This window comes from Sturnira hondurensis, unplaced genomic scaffold, assembly GCF_014824575.4.
Source record: "Sturnira hondurensis isolate 20B ecotype Veracruz unplaced genomic scaffold, ASM1482457v3 Scaffold0001304, whole genome shotgun sequence".
NCBI classification, from domain to species: domain Eukaryota; kingdom Metazoa; phylum Chordata; class Mammalia; order Chiroptera; family Phyllostomidae; genus Sturnira; species Sturnira hondurensis.
The window spans coordinates 8180445-8200646 of NW_028073935.1; the positions used below are offsets into that span (position 1 = coordinate 8180445).

A 20202-nucleotide genomic window follows, 5' to 3' on the forward strand; every position below is an offset into this window, starting at 1 on the left:
CCTGTATCTATCTATCTATCTATCTATCTATCTATCATTTATCTATCATCATCATCTATCACCTATGGGGGTGATAGATGGGAAATGGGGTCAGTCAGGTTCTCTCACCCTGATGTCTGGGCAACTAAGAAAAGCAGCATTCTCATAACCTTGAGTGGGCCACATGTGCAGAATCATGCTTTGTTACATAGTATCTTGGCATCCTGCTGGCTTCTTGAGCATTTAGTATATAAGGGACTTGGGATTCCCTACCAGCATGGCATGTGGCTTGTGGTATGCATGGATCACCCCACCCATGAATAAAAGCCGGTTAGGCATCCCCATGACTCTGCAAATTTTCTCCCATCTGCTGAAGTCCTGTGCATTGAAAGGCTGCAACACAACTCCCAAAATGGAATTTATTTATTTTAAAAAATATGTATTTATTCTTACATGTTTAAACTTTAGTCATATTCAAAGTATTTTTTGTTTAATGCAATCCACCTATTGAGATTTCTTTTCCACTGCTCAAAACAGTTTTTGATCTCATCAATTGTGATGTATTTTAGTGCTGCTGCTGTTTTTTTGTTTCACTTCTTCCACATTGACAAAACTTTTCCCTTTGAGGAGCTTTTCATCCTGAGAAACAAAAAAAGAAGTCACTCACAGTGAGAACAGATGAACAGGGACGGTGGGGCATGGAGGTCATGTCATTTTTGGTCAAAAACTGATGAACACTCAGTGCAGAATGGTCAGGTGCTCTTGTAAATCACCCATCATAAAATGGGCAAAAGTGTAGAAAGAGTCTTCAAAAAAACCAACAAAGCTGAACACAGCCTCACAACAATGCCAGCTGGTACAATGATACAGATGGGCTCCTAGAACACTTACATAATGGGGGAAGCCTGGGCTACAAGGGGACTCTTCTCAAGAACACAGTTCTAGGAAGAGGGAGAAAAAGGGAAACATCAATCAGTTGTCTTGTACATGTCCCAAATGGAGATTGAACCCACAACTTATGCATGTGTCCTGACTGGGAATCAAACCCATGACCCTTCAGTTTATGAGATGATGTCCAACCAATGGAGCCATACTAGTAGGAATCCTCTCTATATTTTAAGAGCTTTAAAATTTTGTTGTTGACATTTAATCCTTAATATGTCTAAGGCTGTTTTTACTGAACCAAAATGGAGAATCTGGAGAAGATCCAAGATGGTGGAGGAATAAGTGGAAATTACACTAACCTTCTCCCAGGATCAATTAGGAATTACAACTAAATTCTAGAGAAGTCATCCAGAATAAACAACTGAACAATCAAGCCTTAGAACCATGGACAATCAGGAAAAATAGCTTCACTACATATAATCTGACTGGTACAGAGCACAGAAGAGACATGAGAGGGCTACCACAGGTAGCAGCTAAAGTGCCAGAGAAATATTTCAGAGGCTGGAGGAATTCCCACTGAGAAGTGTGGTGGTCTAAACCCCCAAGCTGGGAACCCCAGCATATAGCACTAGAGCCAGAAAGGAACCAAGATAATACCCAGTTGTGAAAAGTGGCACCACCCTGTGCACACTAGCAGAGAATGCATGTGCCTGTGGCTGCTGCAGCAGCCAGGGTGGCACACCCACCCTGTAGGGATGTCTGGCTGGCTAAGATGAAGGCAGAGACACCTCTGAAGAGGAGAGCAGCAGGGCTCAGGGAGTCAGCAATGCCCAGAAAGACTTAACTCAATGGGGGAGCCAAACTACCCTGAAGAGACTGTTAGAGTCCCTAGCATCTAGGACAGGAAAGAGCAAAAAGATGGTGTGTGACTTGCCCCTACCTGGTGCACCTCAAGGACAGCACAACTGGTGGACTGAAGGTTTAGGCCCAGCAGTGAACTGAGGAACTGGGCTGGAGACTGGGCAACTGAGTGTGCCCAGTATGCTCAGATCTGACCCCCATACCCACAAAACTACAGGAAGGGAGAAAAGTGAGACTTCCGCCAAGATGGAGGCATAGGTGGAAACACTGTGCCTTCTCCCACAACCAAGTTTGAACACAACAAAGGTTTGGAGAAACAAAGACACAACCAAAGAACAGAAAATTGAATTATACAGAAGTCCGACTACATCTAAGCGTTCAACAGGGATGGTAAGAGGGGCGGAGCCAGCAGCGAGCAGGGTCGGGCAGGACAGGTCCCCCAACTCAGGCACGCAGGCAGCCCGGAACCAATTAGGGTCTGGGGCAGACTGACCGCGGTCTCACATTCGCGCACAGTGAGACAGACCATGCAGGCCCCAGGGGGCGAGGGCTGACGGCAGTGGCACACTAGCGTGCAGTGGGACGAAACTCGTGGGCCCGGTGACGGCAGCAACTGCGGCACCCGGTGAGGGCTGCGGCAGCAGGCAGGACGCCGTAGTCCCTCTTTGACCCCGCCCCCACATACAACGTCACAACCCAGTGACTTAGTTGCCCTGTTCTAGTGAACACTTTAGGGCTCCAATCCTGCTACGGAACAGGCACAAACAGCCCAAAAGATGGTGCAAGAAGAACTCAAAGTCCCGGAGCCAGTAACTCTAAGCGACCAAGAAATTGCCAGCCTCTCAGAAGCACAATTCAAGACACTATTTATCAGGATGCTCACAGAACTGGTAGATTATAGTCACAAATTAGAGGAACAAAGTCACAAATTAGAGGAACATATGAAGGCTAAACTAATTGAAATGAAGGGAGATGCACAGGAAACCAATAGTGATGGAAAGGAAACTGGGACTCAAATCAATGGAATGGACCAGAAGGAAGAACAAAACATCCCACCAGAAAGGAATGAAGAAATGAGAATTCAAAAAAAATGAGGAGAGGCTTAGGAACCTCCAGGACATCTTTAAACATTCCAACATCCGAATTATAGGGGTACCAGAAGGGGGAAAGAAGCAGCCATGAGTGGAAAACTTATTTGAACAAATAATAAAGGAGAACTTTCCCAGTCTGGCAAAGGAAATAGACTTCCAAGAAATCCAGGAAGCTCAGAGAGCCCCAAAGAAGTTGGACCCAAGAAGGAACACACCAAGGCACATCATCATTACATTAGCCAAGACCAAAATGAAGGAGAGAATCCTAGAAGCATCGAGGGATAAGGGGACAGTCACCTACAAAGGAGTACCCATCAGACTGTCAGTGGATTTCTCAAAAGAGACCTTCCAGGCAAGAAGGGGCTGGAAAGAAGTATTCCAAGTCATGAAATCCAAAGATAAAGCAAAGCCAAGATTGCTTTATCCAGCAAAACTTTCATTTAGGATGGAAGGACAGATAAAGTGCTTCTCAGATAAGGTCAAGTTCAAGGAGTTCATCATCACCAAGCCCTTATTATATGAAATGCTAAAGGGACTTATATAAGAAAAAGAAGATGAAAAATATGAACAGTGAAAGGACAGCAAACACACAGTTATTAACAACCACACCTAAAACAAAAGCAAACCAAGAGGACAGCTAGATCAGGAATGGAACCATAGAAATGAAGAACACATGGAGGGTTAGAAACAGGGGGGTGGGAGGAGGAGAAGGGAGGAGAAGGCACAGAAAATAGCATAGACAGTAGGTAGAAAATAGATGGGGGGAGGGCAAGAATAGTAGGGGAAATATAGAATCTAATGAACTTCAGACATGTGGTCATAAACTAAAGGGGGAAATGGTGGGGGAGGGGGTGTGCAGGGTGGAGGGGAATGAAGGGGGGGAATAGAACAACTGTAATGGTATAATAAATAAAATATATTTTTTAAAAAAAGAAAAGTGAAACCAATTCACTCTCAACCCACTGCAGCCAGGAAGACCAGCAGAACTGGCTTGAGTGGTTTAGAGCCAGCAGGAGGCTTTTAAAGAAAAATTCTTTCTTTCTCTTTCTCTCTTCTCTCCTTCCTTCCTTTCCTTCTTTTTCTTCATTCTTTCTTCCTTCATTTCTTCTTTCTTTTTTAAAAATAATTTAAAATATATTTTTTTATTCCCACAAGTGAGACAATAAAACCTGGAGCTGTGAAAGGACCAGAGTTAGACCCAAAGAGGGATCATCCCAACAACTAAGACAGTGAGACAGATTTCACTTTGCTATTCCAGAGAACTTGCATGTTATTGTATATTTGTATTTTTTCATCATTTTACATCTTTTATTTTATTCATTTTATTTTATTTCTCTTCTTTCTGTTTAGTCTTCTTCACATGGTTTGTTAAGCTGCATTGTTTGACTGTTTTTTTTCTCTTTCATAGAGTATTTCTTAGTTTCCTGCTTTCACTTCACTTGTGTTCCAATACTACAGTACTCTAGGCCATGTACTTTCCATTCTTGTTATTCCGATCACATAGGTGCTGTCATATGATTGTTGCTCCATTACTATTGTAAGTAATTGCTGTTCCATACCATTGTAAATACTACACAGCACCCCTCCCAGGTCTTAGTTCACTTCACTGTTTCCAGAACTTTATTACTGTTGTGGTTAACTCTATTCTCTCACACACTACACCTATTTTGTATCCTTTACTCTCACTTTATCTCATAATCTGACCTCCTGCAAGCTAACTGCTTTCTAGATCCAACTCACAATCCTTCACTTCCTAACAAGAGTCTTATCTTTTTCCACCCTTTCCGAAAAGTGGCCAGATGGATGAAATATAATGCTTAACACTATACATATCCAAAGAATCTCCTATCTCTTCTCTACGGGTTGGTACCTTAAATAGTATAGAATACACTCCCACTCTCTTAGTCTATTTTGGCTGCCCCTTCCAACTGATCACATAAAAGAGTAGGCGGGAGCTGTGAACATCAGTATACCTGCTGGAAGAGGAAATCCACCAAAAAAGGAATGGACAACAGATGACAACAGAAGAAGGTGAAGTAGTGAATGGAAACCACACTAACTTCCACCCAGGACAAATCTGGAAATACAACTAAGCAGTCGAGAAATTGCCCAGAATAAATAAGTGAACAATGGCAAGAGAGAAGCCTCAAAACCTCATACAGACAGAAGAAACAGCTTCAACACAACCTGTCCACACTGGCACAGCAGAATACAAGAAGTGCTGAACAGACTGACCCTCACTTAACCAGCTGTAGGGAAGACCCACCAAAGAAGGTCCCAACAACAATCAAAACCAAAAAACATACAGACAGCCAACATAAACAACAGCCCAAGACCAGCAAGCTCAGGAGATCAAGGAGACTGTACTACTGAATCTCACAGTCTCCTACCACAGAAGTTCACACCACAAACCCAGGGAGTCAGAACACGTCAATTTAAGAAGCAGAGGCTAACAAGGAGAGTTTCAGAAACACTGGGGAGGCAAAGAAACAATCACGAAATGAAAGGGAAGGAGGAAGCCTCAGAAAGAATGTTAAATGAAATAGAGGCAACTCAAATATCAGATATTGAGCTCAAAGCAATGGTTATCAGGAAGGTCAATGAGTTCACAGAGAATTACCAGAAACTACAGGAGAACTACAATGAATTCACTTCACTCTATATCAGCATGAAAAAGAAAATACAAAATATCAACAAAGGCCAAGAGGAAATGAAGAATACAATTTCTGAATTGAACAACAGAGTGAAAGGAATCAAAAGCAGGCTCAGTGAAGCAGAGGATTGGATCAATAAGCTGGAGGACAAGGTAGGAAAAAAAACACCCAGAAAGAGCAAGAAAAGGAAAAGAGACTTGGAAAGAATAAAGAGGGGATAATAAAACTGCAGAACAACACAAAATGTAATAATATCCATATAATAGGGATACCAGAAGGAGAAGAAGTGGAAGGGATAGAAAACCTGTTAAAAAAGTAATGATGGAAAATTTCCCTAATTTGATGAGAGAAAAAGTCACACTTTCCTGCAGGAAGTGCAGAGGGTTCCAATTAAGAGGAACCCAAAGAGGCCCACTTCAAGACACATCATGAGTAACATGGCAAAATTCTAAGACAAAGATACAGTCTTAAAGGCAGAAAGAGAAAAACAGGAAGTAACACACAAGGGAGCTCCAATAAGGCTAGCAGCTAACTTCTCAATAGAAACACCCCAAGCCAGAAGAGATTGGCAAGGAATATTTCAAGTTATGAAAACCAAAGGAGTGTAACCAAAATTACTCTACTCAGCAAGGCTCTCAGGTAAAATGGAAGGCCAATTAAGGTGTTTCCCAGATAAAGGAATCCTCAAAGAATACATCTCCTCCAAACCAGCTCTGCAAGAGATGATAAAAAACTGCTTTAAGAACAGAAAGAAAAAGAGTGAGAGAGAGAGGAATACAGGTACAAACAAATGGCAATGAATAAGTACCTATCAATAATAACTTTAGAAATTTGGAAAAAAATGGCGGTGGAGTAGGACGGAGCGACTGTAGTTCTCCTACACCAGGGAGAAAATACTGGCAGATTCACAGAAGAACAGCGCAATCAATTCCCCAACCAACAATTCCCCAGCATTTATGAAAATAAGAGACCAGAGATAGTGAGAAACCAGACAGCTAGAGGTTGTTGGGGTCTCAGGGACGTGAGTAAGGACGGAGGCGGCCAGACCTGTGGCAGCCATTAGCTGGCGTGTAAAGATCTCGGAGCTGCGGCTGCCGCAGTGGTTGGAGCCCAGAGGCTTCCTTCCGTCTGTGCCCAGCGACAGGGTGTCTGCCACGGAGAACTCATCGGGAGCCCAGCAACCCAGAGAAAAGTCAAGGACGGCGGCGGCGGGACAGCAGCCATTGGCCGGCGCATAAAGACCTTGGAGCCTTGGCTGCCTCAGCAGTCGGGGCCCAGAGGCTTCTGCCCGCGCCCAGCGACAGGGGCGTCTGACACAGAGGACTCATTGGGACCCCGGCACCTGTGAGTAAAGACAAAAGCGGCAGTGGCAGGGCCGGCTGCCCTCGGGAGCCAGGCTCCCCAGAGTAAAGTCAAAAGCAGCAGCGGCGGGACCAGCAGCCATTGGCCGGCGTGTAAAGACCTCGGAGCTGCTGCTGCCAAAGCTTCCAGGGCCCAGGGACTTCTGTCTATGGCCAGCGTCGGGGCGTCTGCCACAGAGGACTCAGCGGGAGCCCAGCAACCTGAGTAAAGACAAAAGCGGCAGTGGCAGGACCAGCTGCCCTGGGCCAGCCCAAAATGCGTCAGAGCCGCCACTGCCTCTGTGTTAGGGGTGTAGAGGCTTCCATCTGTGGCCAGTGCCACGGAGGACTCATAGGGAGCCCAGCACCCAGTGGAGGATTGGGCCGGCTGCAGGGTCCCTGGAAGAGCTGGCTCCCTCCCTCACCATCTAGGCGGGGCTGGGTGTCAGAGACCTGGGGTGCACCTCCCTAGGTGTGCAGGGAGGGTGGCAAGGTCAGGGGGCCATGTTCAGTTGCGATCTCTGTGGTCGCCAGCCCACCAGCCTGCCAGCCCAGGAAATTTGAGAGGAGCATTGTCCTAACCAGTCAGGTTGGGGATTGGGCTGGGCTGAGAGGCATGCTTTCTGGAGAAGTTTTTACTGGAAAGTGGACTGAGGTGTTCTCCTGTGAAGGCAGCTTGACTTGCTTCTCACCCAGCCACAGGACAGTACCAGATCCCGTGGGACCAAGGCAGCCTGTCAGGTGGGCGGGCGCCCGCACCCCAGTCTGGTAGCCTGGCTGGTGGGCGGGTGTGCGGGTAGGCCTACAACCCAGCCCACAGAGGAGTCCCACCGAAACCAGAAAAACCGGATTGGACAGTTTGAAACCAACAAGGAAGAAGTTTTTGTTGTTGGTTTATTTTTTTTTTTACTTTTATTTTTAAACTTTTTTCAGTAATCATATATATTTTTAAATTTTATTGTTGCTGTATCCTTCAGTACTCTGTTCCTCTCCTTTCTTTTTTTATGTTTTAGTCCTTCTTCATTTCACCCCGAACTTATTGCTTTTTCCTCACTTCTCTTGCCCTTTTCTTGTGTGTTTGTTTGTTTGTTTGTTGCTTTCTATACCACTCTAAATACTTCACAACATATCTCTCGGGTCTTAGCCCAATTTTACAGGTTCCTGAATTCTATTACTGTAGTGATTAACTCTACTTGCTCACATGCTACGTCTATTTACTATTCTTTACTCTCACCTTACCTCAAAATCTGACCACCCGCAACCTCACTGCTTTCTAGATAAAACTCACAAGCTTTCCCTCCCCAACAAGAGACTTATCTTTGGTATCCTTTCCTAGAGGTGGCAAATTGGGTTGAAGATTACAGTTGACACTATATAGAGCCTAAAGATCTTCTATCTCTTCTCTACCAGCCGTGACTGTAAGTATCACAAAGTACTCTCCTGCTGTCATAAGTCATTTTGCCTCCCCCTCCAGCTGATCAGACACACAAAGAAAGGAGTAGGTGGAAGCAGAGAACATCAAGATACCTGCAGGAGACTGCACCACTGAATTTCACAGGAATTCTACCACAGAAGTTCACACCATAAACCTAGGGAGTCAGAACAGATCAATTTAAGAAGCTGAAGCTAACAGGAAGAGTCTCATAAGCAATGGGAAGACAAAGAAACAATGCCCAAATGAAAGAAAAGGTGGAAGTCTCAGAAATAATGTTAGATGAAAGAGAGGCAAGTCAGCTATCAGATATTGAATTCAAAGCACTAGTTATCAGGAAATTCAAAGAGCTCACAATGAGCTACCAGAAACTAGAGGGGAGCTACCAGAAACTAGAGGGGAGCTACCATGAGCTCTCCGCAAACTATATCAACATGAAAAAGGAAATAGAAACTATCACCAAAGGACAAGAGGAAATGAAGAATACAATTTCGGAACTGAAGAACACAGTAGAAGGAATGAAAAGCAGGATCGATGAGGCAGAAGATCGGATCAGTGAGTTGGAGGACACAGTAGAAAGAATCTCCCAGAAAGAGCAAGAAAGGGAAAAGAGGCTCAAAAAGAATGAAGATGGACTAAGAGAAATGCAAGATAATATGAAACGTAATAATATCCGAATAATAGGAATACCAGAAGGAGAAGAAGAAGAACAAGGGATAGAAAACCTATTTGAAAGAGTAATGATGGAAAATTTTCCTAATTTGATGAGAGAAAAAGTTACACGAATCCAGGAATCACAGAGAGTCCCATTCAAGAGGAACCCAAAGAGGCCCACTTCAAGACACATCATCATTAAAATGGCAAAATTTCAAGACAAAGAGAGAATCCTAAAGGCAGCAAGGGAGAAAAAGGAAGTAACATACAAGGGAGCCCCAATAAGGTTAGCTACTGACTTCTCAATGGAAACACTCCAAGCAAGAAGAGAATGGCAAGAAATATTTCAAGTAATGAGAACCAGAGGCCTACAACCAAGGCTACTTTACCCAGCAAGGCTCTCAATCAAGATAGAAGGCCAAATAAAGAGCTTCCAAGACAAAAGAAGTCTAAAAGAATATGCCTCCACCAAACCAGCTCTACAAGAAATACTAAAAGGGCTGCTTTAAGGAAAGGAAGGAAAAGAGAGAGACAGAGAGGAACTGTGGTACAAAAATGGCAATGAATAAGTCCCTATCAATAATAACCTTAAATGTAAATGGATTAAATGCTCCAATCAAAAGACATAGAATAGCTGAATGGATAAGAAAGCATGACCCACACATATGCTGCCTACAGGAGACCCACCTCAGGACAAAAGACCATCACAGACTAAAAGTGAAAGGCTGGAAACAAATTTTCCAAGCAAATGGACAAGAAAAAAAAGCCGGGGTAGCAATTCTAATATCAGACAAAATAGACTTCAAAAAAAGGGCCATAAAGAGAGACCCAGAAGGTCACTTCATATTGCTCAAGGGAAGAATCCAGCACGAAGACATTAACATCATAAATATATATGCACCCAACATAGGAGCACCCAAATATATAAGAAAAATCCTAGAAGACTTCAAGAAAGATATTGACAGCAACACAATTATAGTAGGGGATTTTAACACCCCACTGTCAAAAATGGACAGATCTTCCAAACAAAATATCAACAAAGATATAGCAGCATTAAACGACACTCTAGAAGAAATGGACTTGACTGATATATATAGAGCGCTTCATCCCAAAGAAGCTAAATACACATTCTTTTCAAATGCACATGGAACATTTTCAAAGATAGACCACATGGTAGGACACAAAATGAACCTCAACAAATTCAAGAAAATTGAAATCATACCAAGCATTTTCTCTGACCACAAGGGACTGAAATTAGAAACCAACCCCACAGGAAAAAACCCCAAACATCCAAAATCATGGAGACTGAATGGTATGCTATTAAACAACGAATGGGTCAAGATTGAAATTAGGGAAGAAATCAAAAAGTTTCTGGAAACAAATGAAAATGAACTCACAACAACCCAAAACTTATGGGACACGGCCAAGGCAGTCCTGAGAGGGAAGTTCATAGCAATACAGGCTTACCTAAAGAAAATAGAAACATTTCAAACAAACAACCTAACCCGACGCCTGCAAGAACTCGAAGAACAACAACAAAGACAGCCCAGAGCAAGTACAAGGAAGGAAATAACCAAGATCAGAGCAGAATTAAATGACATAGAGACCAAAAGCACAATTATAAGGATCAATGAATCCAAGAGTTGGTTTTTTGAAAAGATAAACAAAATAGACAAGCCTTTAAGTAGGCTCATTAAGAAAAGAAGAGAGAGGACACAAATAAACACAATCAGAAATGAAAGAGGAGAGATTACAACTGATACCACAGAAATAGAAGGGATTGTAAGGAATTACTATGAAGAACTGTATGCCAAGAAATTTGAAAACCTAGGTGAAATGGACAAATTTCTAGAAAAATATAATCTTCCAAAACTCAATGAAGAAGAAGTAGAAAGCCTGAACAGACCAATAACAGCAAATGAAATTGAAGCAGTAATCAAAAAACTCCCATCACACAAAAGCCCCGGACCAGATGGTTTCACAGGAGAATTCTACAAAGCGTTTAAGGAAGAGCTAACCCCTATTCTTCACAGACTATTCCAAAAAATCCAAAATGATGGGAAACTCCCAAACTCTTTTTATGAAGCGAGCATTATCCTAATTCCAAAACCAGATAGAGACACAACAAAGAAAGAAAATTTTAGGCCAATATCACTGATGAACATAGATGCTAAAATCCTCAACAAAATATTGGCAAATCGCATCCAACAATACATCAAAAAGATCATACACCATGACCAAGTGGGATTCATCCCAGGGATGCAAGGATGGTTCAATATCCGCAAATCAGTAAATGTAATACACCACATAAACAAAAGCAAGGACAAAAACCACATGGTCATATCAATAGACGCGGAAAAAGCTTTTGATAAGGTACAACACCCATTTATGATAAAGGTACTCAGCAAAGTGGGAATAGAGGGAGCATTCCTCAATATAATAAAGGCCATATATGAAAGACCTACAGCCAACATCATACTGAATGGGCAAAAACTGAAAGCTTTTCCACTAAGATCAGGAACAAGACAAGGTTGTCCACTTTCACCACTTCTATTTAATATAGTATTGGAAGTTCTAGCCACAGCGATCAGACAAGAAAAGGAAATAAAAGGCATCCAAATCGGAAAGGAGGAAACAAAACTGTCACTGTTTGCAGATGACATGATAGTGTACATGGAAAATCCTATAGACTCTACCAAAAAATTGCTGGAACTAATAAATGAATTTGGCAAAACAGCGGGATACAAAGTCAATATCCAGAAATCAAAGGCATTTCTGTATACTAACAATGAATCAGCAGAAGCAGAAATCAAGAAAAAAATCCCATTTGATATAGCAAAAAGAAAAATAAAATATCTGGGAATAAATCTAACCAAGGAGGTTAAAGACCTGTATGCAGAAAATTACACAACACTGAAGACAGAAATCAAGGAAGACACAAACAAATGGAGACGTATACCGTGTTCATGGATTGGAAGAATTAACATCATCAAAATGTCCATACTACCCAAAGCAATTTACAGATTCAATGCAATACCTATTAAAGTACCAATGGCATATTTCACAGACATAGAACAAACACTTCAAAAATTTATCTGGAACCATAAAAGACCCCGAATAGCAGCTGCAATGTTAAGAAAGAAGAACAAAGTAGGAGGGATCACAATACCTGATATCAAACTGTATTACAAGGCCACTGTAATCAAAACAGCCTGGTACTGGCATAAAAACAGGCACATAGACCAATGGAACAGAATAGAGAGCCCAGAAATAAACCCAAATCTCTACAGTCAATTAATATTCGACAAAGGGGGCAGTATCATAAAATGGGGTAAAGATAGCCTCTTCAACAAATGGTGTTGGGAGAACTGGACAGCTACATGCAAAAAAATGAAACTCGAGCACCAACTTACATCATACACCAAAATAAATTCAAGGTGGATAAAAGACTTAAATATAAGCCATGACACCATTAAAGTCCTAGAGGAGAACATTGGCAGGAAAATCTCAGATATTTCACGCAGCAACATTTTTACTGATATGTCCCCTAGAGCAAGGACTATAAAGGAAAGAATAAACAAATGGGATCTCATCAAAATAAAAAGCTTCTGCGCAGCTAAAGAAAACAGCATTAAAATAAAAAGACAACCAACTGTATGGGAAAACATATTTGCCAATGATACCTCAGACAAAGGTTTAATCTCCAAAATATACAAAGAACTCACACGACTTCACTCTAAGAAGACAACTAACCCAATTAAAAAATGGGGAAAGGACTTGAACAGACACTTCTGCAAGGAGGACATACAGAGGATCCAGAGACACATGAAAAGATGCTCAATATCACTAGCTATCAGAGAGATGCAAATTAAAACTACAATGAGATACCACTTTACACCGGTGAGAATGGCTATCATAAACAAAGCAATAAACAACAAATGTTGGAGAGGGTGTGGGGAAAAGGGGACTCTGGTCCACTGTTGGTGGGATTGCAGACTGGTACAACCATTATGGAAAACAGTATGGAATTTTCTCAGAAAACTAAAATTGGACTTGCCTTTTGACCCAGCAATTCCACTGCTGGGATTGTATCCTAAGAACCCTAAAACACCAATCCCAAAGAACCTATGCACCCCAATGTTCATAGCAGCACAATTTACAATAGCCAAGAGTTGGAAGCAACCTAGGTGCCCGTCAGTAAATGAATGGATCAAAAAACTATGGTACATATACACAATGGAATTTTATGCTGCAGAAAGAAAGAAGGAGCTCCTACCTTTTGCAACAACATGGATGGAACTGGAAAGCATTATGCTGAGTGAAATAAGCCAGGTGTTGAAGGACAAATACCATATGATCTCACCTCTAACAGGAAGCTAAACAACAAAGCAAACAAGCAAGCAAAATATAACCAAAGACACTGAAATAGAGAACAGGCTGACAGTGACCAGAGGGGAGAGGGGAGGGAATTTCAGGGGAAATAAGGGAGGGATTTAGAGGAACCTATTTAAAGGATACATGGACAACTGAGAAGGGAGGAAATGGGAGGGAGGGGGGAGGATGAGGGTGGGATGGGATGGTAGTAATAGACAGAAAACTGTACTTGAAAAATAATTAAATAAAAAATTGGAAAAAAATAATAACTTTAAATGTAAATGGATTAAATGCTCCAATGGAAAGACATAGAATAGTGGATTGGATAAGAAATCAACACCCACATATATGCTGCCTATAAGAGACCCACCTCCGAACAAAAGTCCTATACAAAGTGAAAGTGAAGCACTGGAAACAAATATTCCAAGCAAATGAACAACAAAAACAAAGAAAAGACGGGTTAGCAATACTCATATCAGACTAAATTGACTTAAAAAAAAAAAGATCCACTAAAAAGACCAAGAAGGTCCCTTCATAATACTCAAAGGAAGAATCTATCAAGAAGATATAAACATTGTAAATATATATGCACCTAACGTAGGAGCACCCAAATACATAAAGAAAATCTTGGAGGACTTCAAGAAAGATATTGACACCAACAAAATTAGAGTAGGGGAATTTTAACACCTCACTGTCAAAAATGAATAGATCTTCCAAACAAAATATTAACAAAGATACTGTGACTATGAACAATGCCCTAGATCAAATGGACTTAACTGATATATATAGAGTCCTTCATCCCAAAGAAGCTAAATACACATTCTTTTAAATGCACATGAAACAATTTCAAATATAGACCATATGATAGGACACAAAACAAGCCTCAACAAATTCAAGAAAATTGAAATTACACCAAGCATTTTCTCTGACCATAAAGGACTAAAACTAGAAACCAACCCCAAAAGAAAAACAAAACAAACCACTCAAAATCGTGGAGATTGAATAGCATGTTATTAAACAATGAATGGGTCAAGAGTGAGATTAAAGAAGAAATCAAAAAGTTCCTGAAAACAAATGAAAATGAATTCACAACAACCCCAAACTTATGGGACATGGCCAAGGCAGTCCTGAGAGGGAAGTTCATAGCAATACAGGCCTACCTAAAAAAAAAAAAAAGAAACATTTCAAGTAAAGAACCTAACTCTACACCTACAAGAACTGGAGGAAAAAACAAAACAAAACAAAGACAGCCCAGAGCAGGTAGAAGGAAGGAAATAACCAACATCAGAGCACAATTAAATGACATAGAGAGTAAAGCACAATTCTAAGGATCAATAAATCCAGCAGCTGGTTCTTTGAAAAGATAAACAAAAATGACATGCCTTTAAACAGATTCATCAAGAAAAAAAGGAGAGGACCCAAATAAACACAATTGGAAATGAAAGAGGAGAGATTACAACTGATATCACAGAAATACAAAGGATTGTAAGACATTACTATGAAGAGGTATATGCGAAGAAATTTCAAAACCTTACATGAAATCGAGAAATTTCCAGAAAAATATATTCTTCCAAAACTGAATCAAGAAGAAGCAGAAAGACTGAACATACCAATAACAGCAAATGAAATTGAAGCAGTAATCAAAAAACTCCCATCACACAAAAGCACTGGACCAGACAGTTTCACAGAAGAAATTTATGGAGCATTTAAGGATAAGTTAACCCCTATCCTTCACAGGTTATCCAAAGAAATTCAAAAAGAAGAAATACTCCCAAACTCTTTTTTATGAAATCAGCATCATCCTAATCCCAAAACCAGATAAAGACACAATAAAGAAAGAAAACTTCAGGCCAATATCACTGATGAACATAGATGCTAAAATCCTCAACAAAATATTGGCAAACTATATCCAGCAATACATTAAAAAGATCATACACCACGATCAAGTGGGACTCAACCCAAAGATGCAAGGATAGTACAATATTCACAAATCAACAAATGTAATACATCACATAAAGAAAAGGAAAGGCAAAAACCACGTGATCTTATGAATAGCTATTTTAAAAAGCATCTGAAAGGTACAGCACCCATTTATGATGAAAAAAAACCACTCAGCAAATTGGGAGTAGAGGGAGCATTCCTCAACATAATGAAGGCCATATAGGAGAGACCTACAGCCAACATCATAGTCAATGGGCAAAAACTAAAAACTTTCCCACTCAGATCAGGAACAAGACAAGGATGCCCACTTTCACCACTCTTATTCAACATAATATTGGAAGTCCTAGCCAGAGCAATCAGACAGGAAAAACAAATAAAAGGCATCCAAGTTGGAAAAAAGAAGTAAAACTATCATTGTTTGCAGATGACGTGATAGTGTACATAGACTCTTATAGACTCCACCAAAAAACTACTCAATCTAATAAGTGCATTTGGCAAAACAGGAGATACAAAGTCAATATTCAGAAATCAAAGGCATTTTTGTACACCAACAATGAAAAATCAGAAACAGAAATCAGAAAAAAAACCCCATTTGATATAGCAACAAGAAAACTAAAATACCTAGTAATAAACCTAACCAAGGAGGTAAAAGACCTGTACTCAGAAAACTACACAACACTGAAGGAACAAACTAAGGAATACACAAACAAATGATAGCATGTACCATGCTCATGGATTGGGAAAATTAACATCATTAAAATTTCTATACTACCCAAAGCAATTTATAGACTCAGTGCAATTCCTAGTAAAATATCAATGACATAGTTTAGAGATATAAAAGAAACATCTCAGAACTTTATATGGAAGTATAATTAACACTGAATAGGTGCAGCATTTTTGAGAAAGAACAAAGTAAGATGAATCACGATACCCGATATCAAACTGTATTACAAGGCCACTGTAATCCAAACAGCCTGGTACTGGCATAAGAACAGATACAAAGACCAATGGAACAGATTAGAGAGCCCAGAAATAGACCCAAGTTTCTACGGTCCATTAATAATTGACAAAGGGGGAAGCAGGATAAAATGGAGCAAAAATAGTCTCTTGAAAAATGGTATTGGTAGATCTGGACAGCTACATGCAAAAACATGAAACTCAATCACCAACTTACACCATATACAAAAATAAATTCAAGGTGGATAAAACTTAAATATAAGTAGTGACACCATAAAAGTCCTAGAGGAAAACATCTGAAGGAAAATCTCAGACATTTGAGACAGAAATGTTTTTACTGACATGTCTTCTACAGCAAGGCACATAAAGGAAAGAATAAACAAATGGGATCTCACCAAAATAAAAAGCTTCTGCATGGCTAAAGAAAACAGCATTAAAATGAAAACCACCCACATGGGAAAATATATTTGCCTATGATACCTCAGCCAAGGGTTTGATCTCCAAAATGTATGAAGAACTCACATGACTTCACTCCAGGAAGACAAACAACCGAATTAAAAAATGGGCAAAAGATTTGAACAGACATATCTCCAAGGAGGACATACAGAAGGCCAGAGGCATATGAAAAGATGCTCAGCATCACTAACCATCAGAGAGATGCAAATTAAAACCACAATGAGATACCACCTCACACTGCTCAGAATGGCCAACATAAACAAATCAACAAACAAATGTTGGAGAGGTTGTGGAGAAAAGTGAACCTTAGCATACTGATGGTGGAAATGGAGACTGGTGTAGCCACTGTGGAAAATAGTATGGAATTTTCTCAGAAAACTAAAAATGGAACTGCCTTTTGGCCCAGAAATTCCACTTCTGGGATTACATCCTAAGAACCCTGAAACACCAATGCAAGAGGCTATGCACTCTGGTGTTCATAGTTGCACAATTTACAGTAGCAAAGTACTTGAAGCAAACTAAGTGCCTATCAGTAAATGAGTGGGTCAAAAAGTATGGTACATTTACACAATGGAATACTACACAGCAAAAAGAAAAAGCTCCTACCTTTTGGTATGGCATGGATGAAACTGGGAGCATTATGGTAAGTGAAATAAGCCAGGCAGTGAAAGACAAATACCATATGATCTCCACTTATAAGTGGAACCTAATCAACAAAACAAACAAGCAAACAAAATATAACCAGAGACCTTGGAATTAAGAATAATGTGACAGTAACCAGTGGGGAAGTGGAAGTGAGTAATAGGGGGAAGGGTGTTCAGGAACAACTATAAAGGGCACATGGACAAAACCAAGGGGTGTTGTGGAAGGAAGGGAGGGAGGTGGTTTTGGCTGAGGGGGTGGAGATTTGAGGTGTAAATACAGACAAGTGTAATTGAACAGCAATAAAACAATTTTTAAAAATAGAAATAGTAAAATTATAAGGCTGAAAGGATTAGTGGAAATCTCCCATGTGGAAAATAGGAGAGAAAAGGTAAGGAAGTTAGAGAATGGGTCCAAGAAGTTCAACAATGAAGTAACAGGAGTTCCAGAAGGACAGTAGAGAAAACACAGAAGAGAAATCTTCTATGAAATAATTCCAGGAAACTTTCTGGATCTGAAAGATAGGAGTTTCCACAGCAACACACTCTAACATGATTCACTGGAAACTTTCAGAGTACCAGGAAAAAAGGGAAGCTCCTGCGTGCTATTTTTCCTTAAACAATCTTGTAGACTAAATATTTAACTCTTTACACTATACTGTATTACAGCTCAACAAATATTTCTCAAGTGTCTGCCTTGTTTAAAGAACCAGAATTCAGGGTTCTCTCACCTATCTTAAAAACACCAAGGCTCCAGACAAATCAGAATATCTGGGGTGGGGACCCAGGCACTTGTAATTTTACAAGTTCTCTAGGTGGTTCTAAGGTGCAGTCAGTTTCAAAATCACATTGGTGTTGCTTGGTCAGAGAACAGCAAGCTGCGGGATGACAGAAGACTTAAGCACTAGTCCCTATACATAAGCTTACAGTTAAGTTGAGGGGTATTTAAGTGGTGACTACAATTGAACCCAAAGCAGAGTGAGTTAGTGTATGTACAAGAGAAGGCTCAAAGGAAGAAGGAATTTCTGGCTAGGGCTGCAGTGTCCAATATGGTGGCCATTTATATTAACTTAAAATAAAATAAAAATTCAGTTCCTCAGTCACACTTGTCACATGTCAAGGGATCAAAATCCACATGTAGCTAGTGGCCACCACATTAAACAACCCTTTATCCAATGTTGATATTACCATCATCAGAGAAGGGTCTGTCAGCCAGTACTTGGCTAGAGAGACCAAAAAGGAGACATTTACAGATAGATTACAGCTGGATGACTGAGTGAGAAAGCTGTCCACACAGACCAAAGGCATAGCTATGGTCAAGATGAGGAGCGTTCAAGAGTCAGAAAACAGATAAATTTGAGCTCAATACCTGGACATTATATCCTTGAACCAACTACAAATAGGAGAGGTTCTGGAATTAGGCTACCTGGGTTCAAATTTTAGCTTTCTAGGACTTGGTCTCTTCATCTGTATAATAGGGATAATATATCCTATCTCACAGGGGGCTCTTGTGAGAACTAAATGCAATAATGATTATAAAGGCTTTATTGTAATACCCATGACCTAGATGTTACACAATAAATGAAATCTATTATTATCATTACTACTCATTACCTGTCATTATCAGTCTATTAAAACATTGCAATAAGCTGTGAAAACATTATTATCTGTGTAGCTCCTCTGATGGATTGCTAAAAAGTGATTGTACTTGAAGACTTTCCACAGTCTATACAACGGGCCTCAGGGCCAACTGGATGCTTTCTCCTACCACAGACACTCTTGGCTGAACCCTGGCCTTCTTTATCCCCAACAAGTTTGTAATCTTCAAGTTTGTTGGATCTCTGAATCCTCTGCTTGCTGTATTGAATCTGGTGGTCCTGTCCAGCCCAGGTCTTAGGATCATAGTTCTTATCTTTTTTATCAAGGGTTCCCTTCTACTTAGCTCACAAGCAGGCTCAGGTTCTTCCATTTCTTTTGCTGCTGTCTGTTCATTCAGCATTCCATTGTCTACGTGAACTTCTGTCTGTTCTAAACTGAATTGTTTACTCTCAGCTGTGTTTCTTCCTCTGCAGCCAGTTCTCACTTCCCCTCCTGCAAACTGTTGACTTTTCTTGGTCTTCCTCATTTCCACTTCAGTGGATCATTTTTCATATGAGAAATAACAACCACTGGAGCACCAGGCATGTTCAAAGTCACACTTTGGGGAACTATGATTATTTTGAAAGTCTGTATATGCCTTTACTAGGTCATATACTTTTAAGAACTGAGCGCTAGCCAGGATTTGTTCTGTACTTTTCTTACTGGCCTGAAGATAACCTGTGTAGATGAACTCCAGCAAGATGTACCAAATGTATCGCCTACCATGCCTTCCAGCATATAAGTGAACTGGTTGATCTCCCCCTCTTCGGCAAACATCATTGATAAGTATTCACTACTAGCATCCAGTAAGACTTTGTGGGCCAGAAATGCACATTCTCCATGATTAAATTAATGTCACAGAGGAAATCTTTCTTACCCTGGCCCTTGAAACTGGCCAGGACAGCATTACTGTGAGTATCTGAGTGTACAACAAGGTGAACAGATGGCTCTGATGATGTTTTTGCCATCTTCTTTAGAAGACAAGAAAAATCAAGCCTCTTGGGGCTTCCAGCGAGGTGTAGATCACAGCCATCCCATCCAGTGGCCTGGTGGGTGCACCCACACTGAGCCCTCCCTAGTCGCCAGCTCTCTGGGCCTGCCACTGGGGTTTCTGTGCCACCTGTACTTCAGCTCCTCTGCTGCCTCAGATCTCATCTCACCTTTTAATTTTTCCCAATCTTAGCATGGTTTTTGTTCTTTACTTTTAGTATTCCTTGTCCTTCTATCATCTCAAAATAACTACTCTTTCCTTTACCCATCTCTTAAGCTTTTCTTTCTTTCTTTCTTTTCACTCTCTTA

At 40.6% G+C, this 20202-nt stretch overlaps 1 pseudogene; it reads right to left on the reverse strand.

The window, feature by feature from the left end:
- Window positions 1–18888: 18888 nt before the first annotated feature.
- On the reverse strand, window positions 18889–19951 carry LOC119004228 (zinc finger and BTB domain-containing protein 24-like; annotated as a pseudogene).
- Between the last annotated feature and the right edge of the window lie 251 nt (window positions 19952–20202).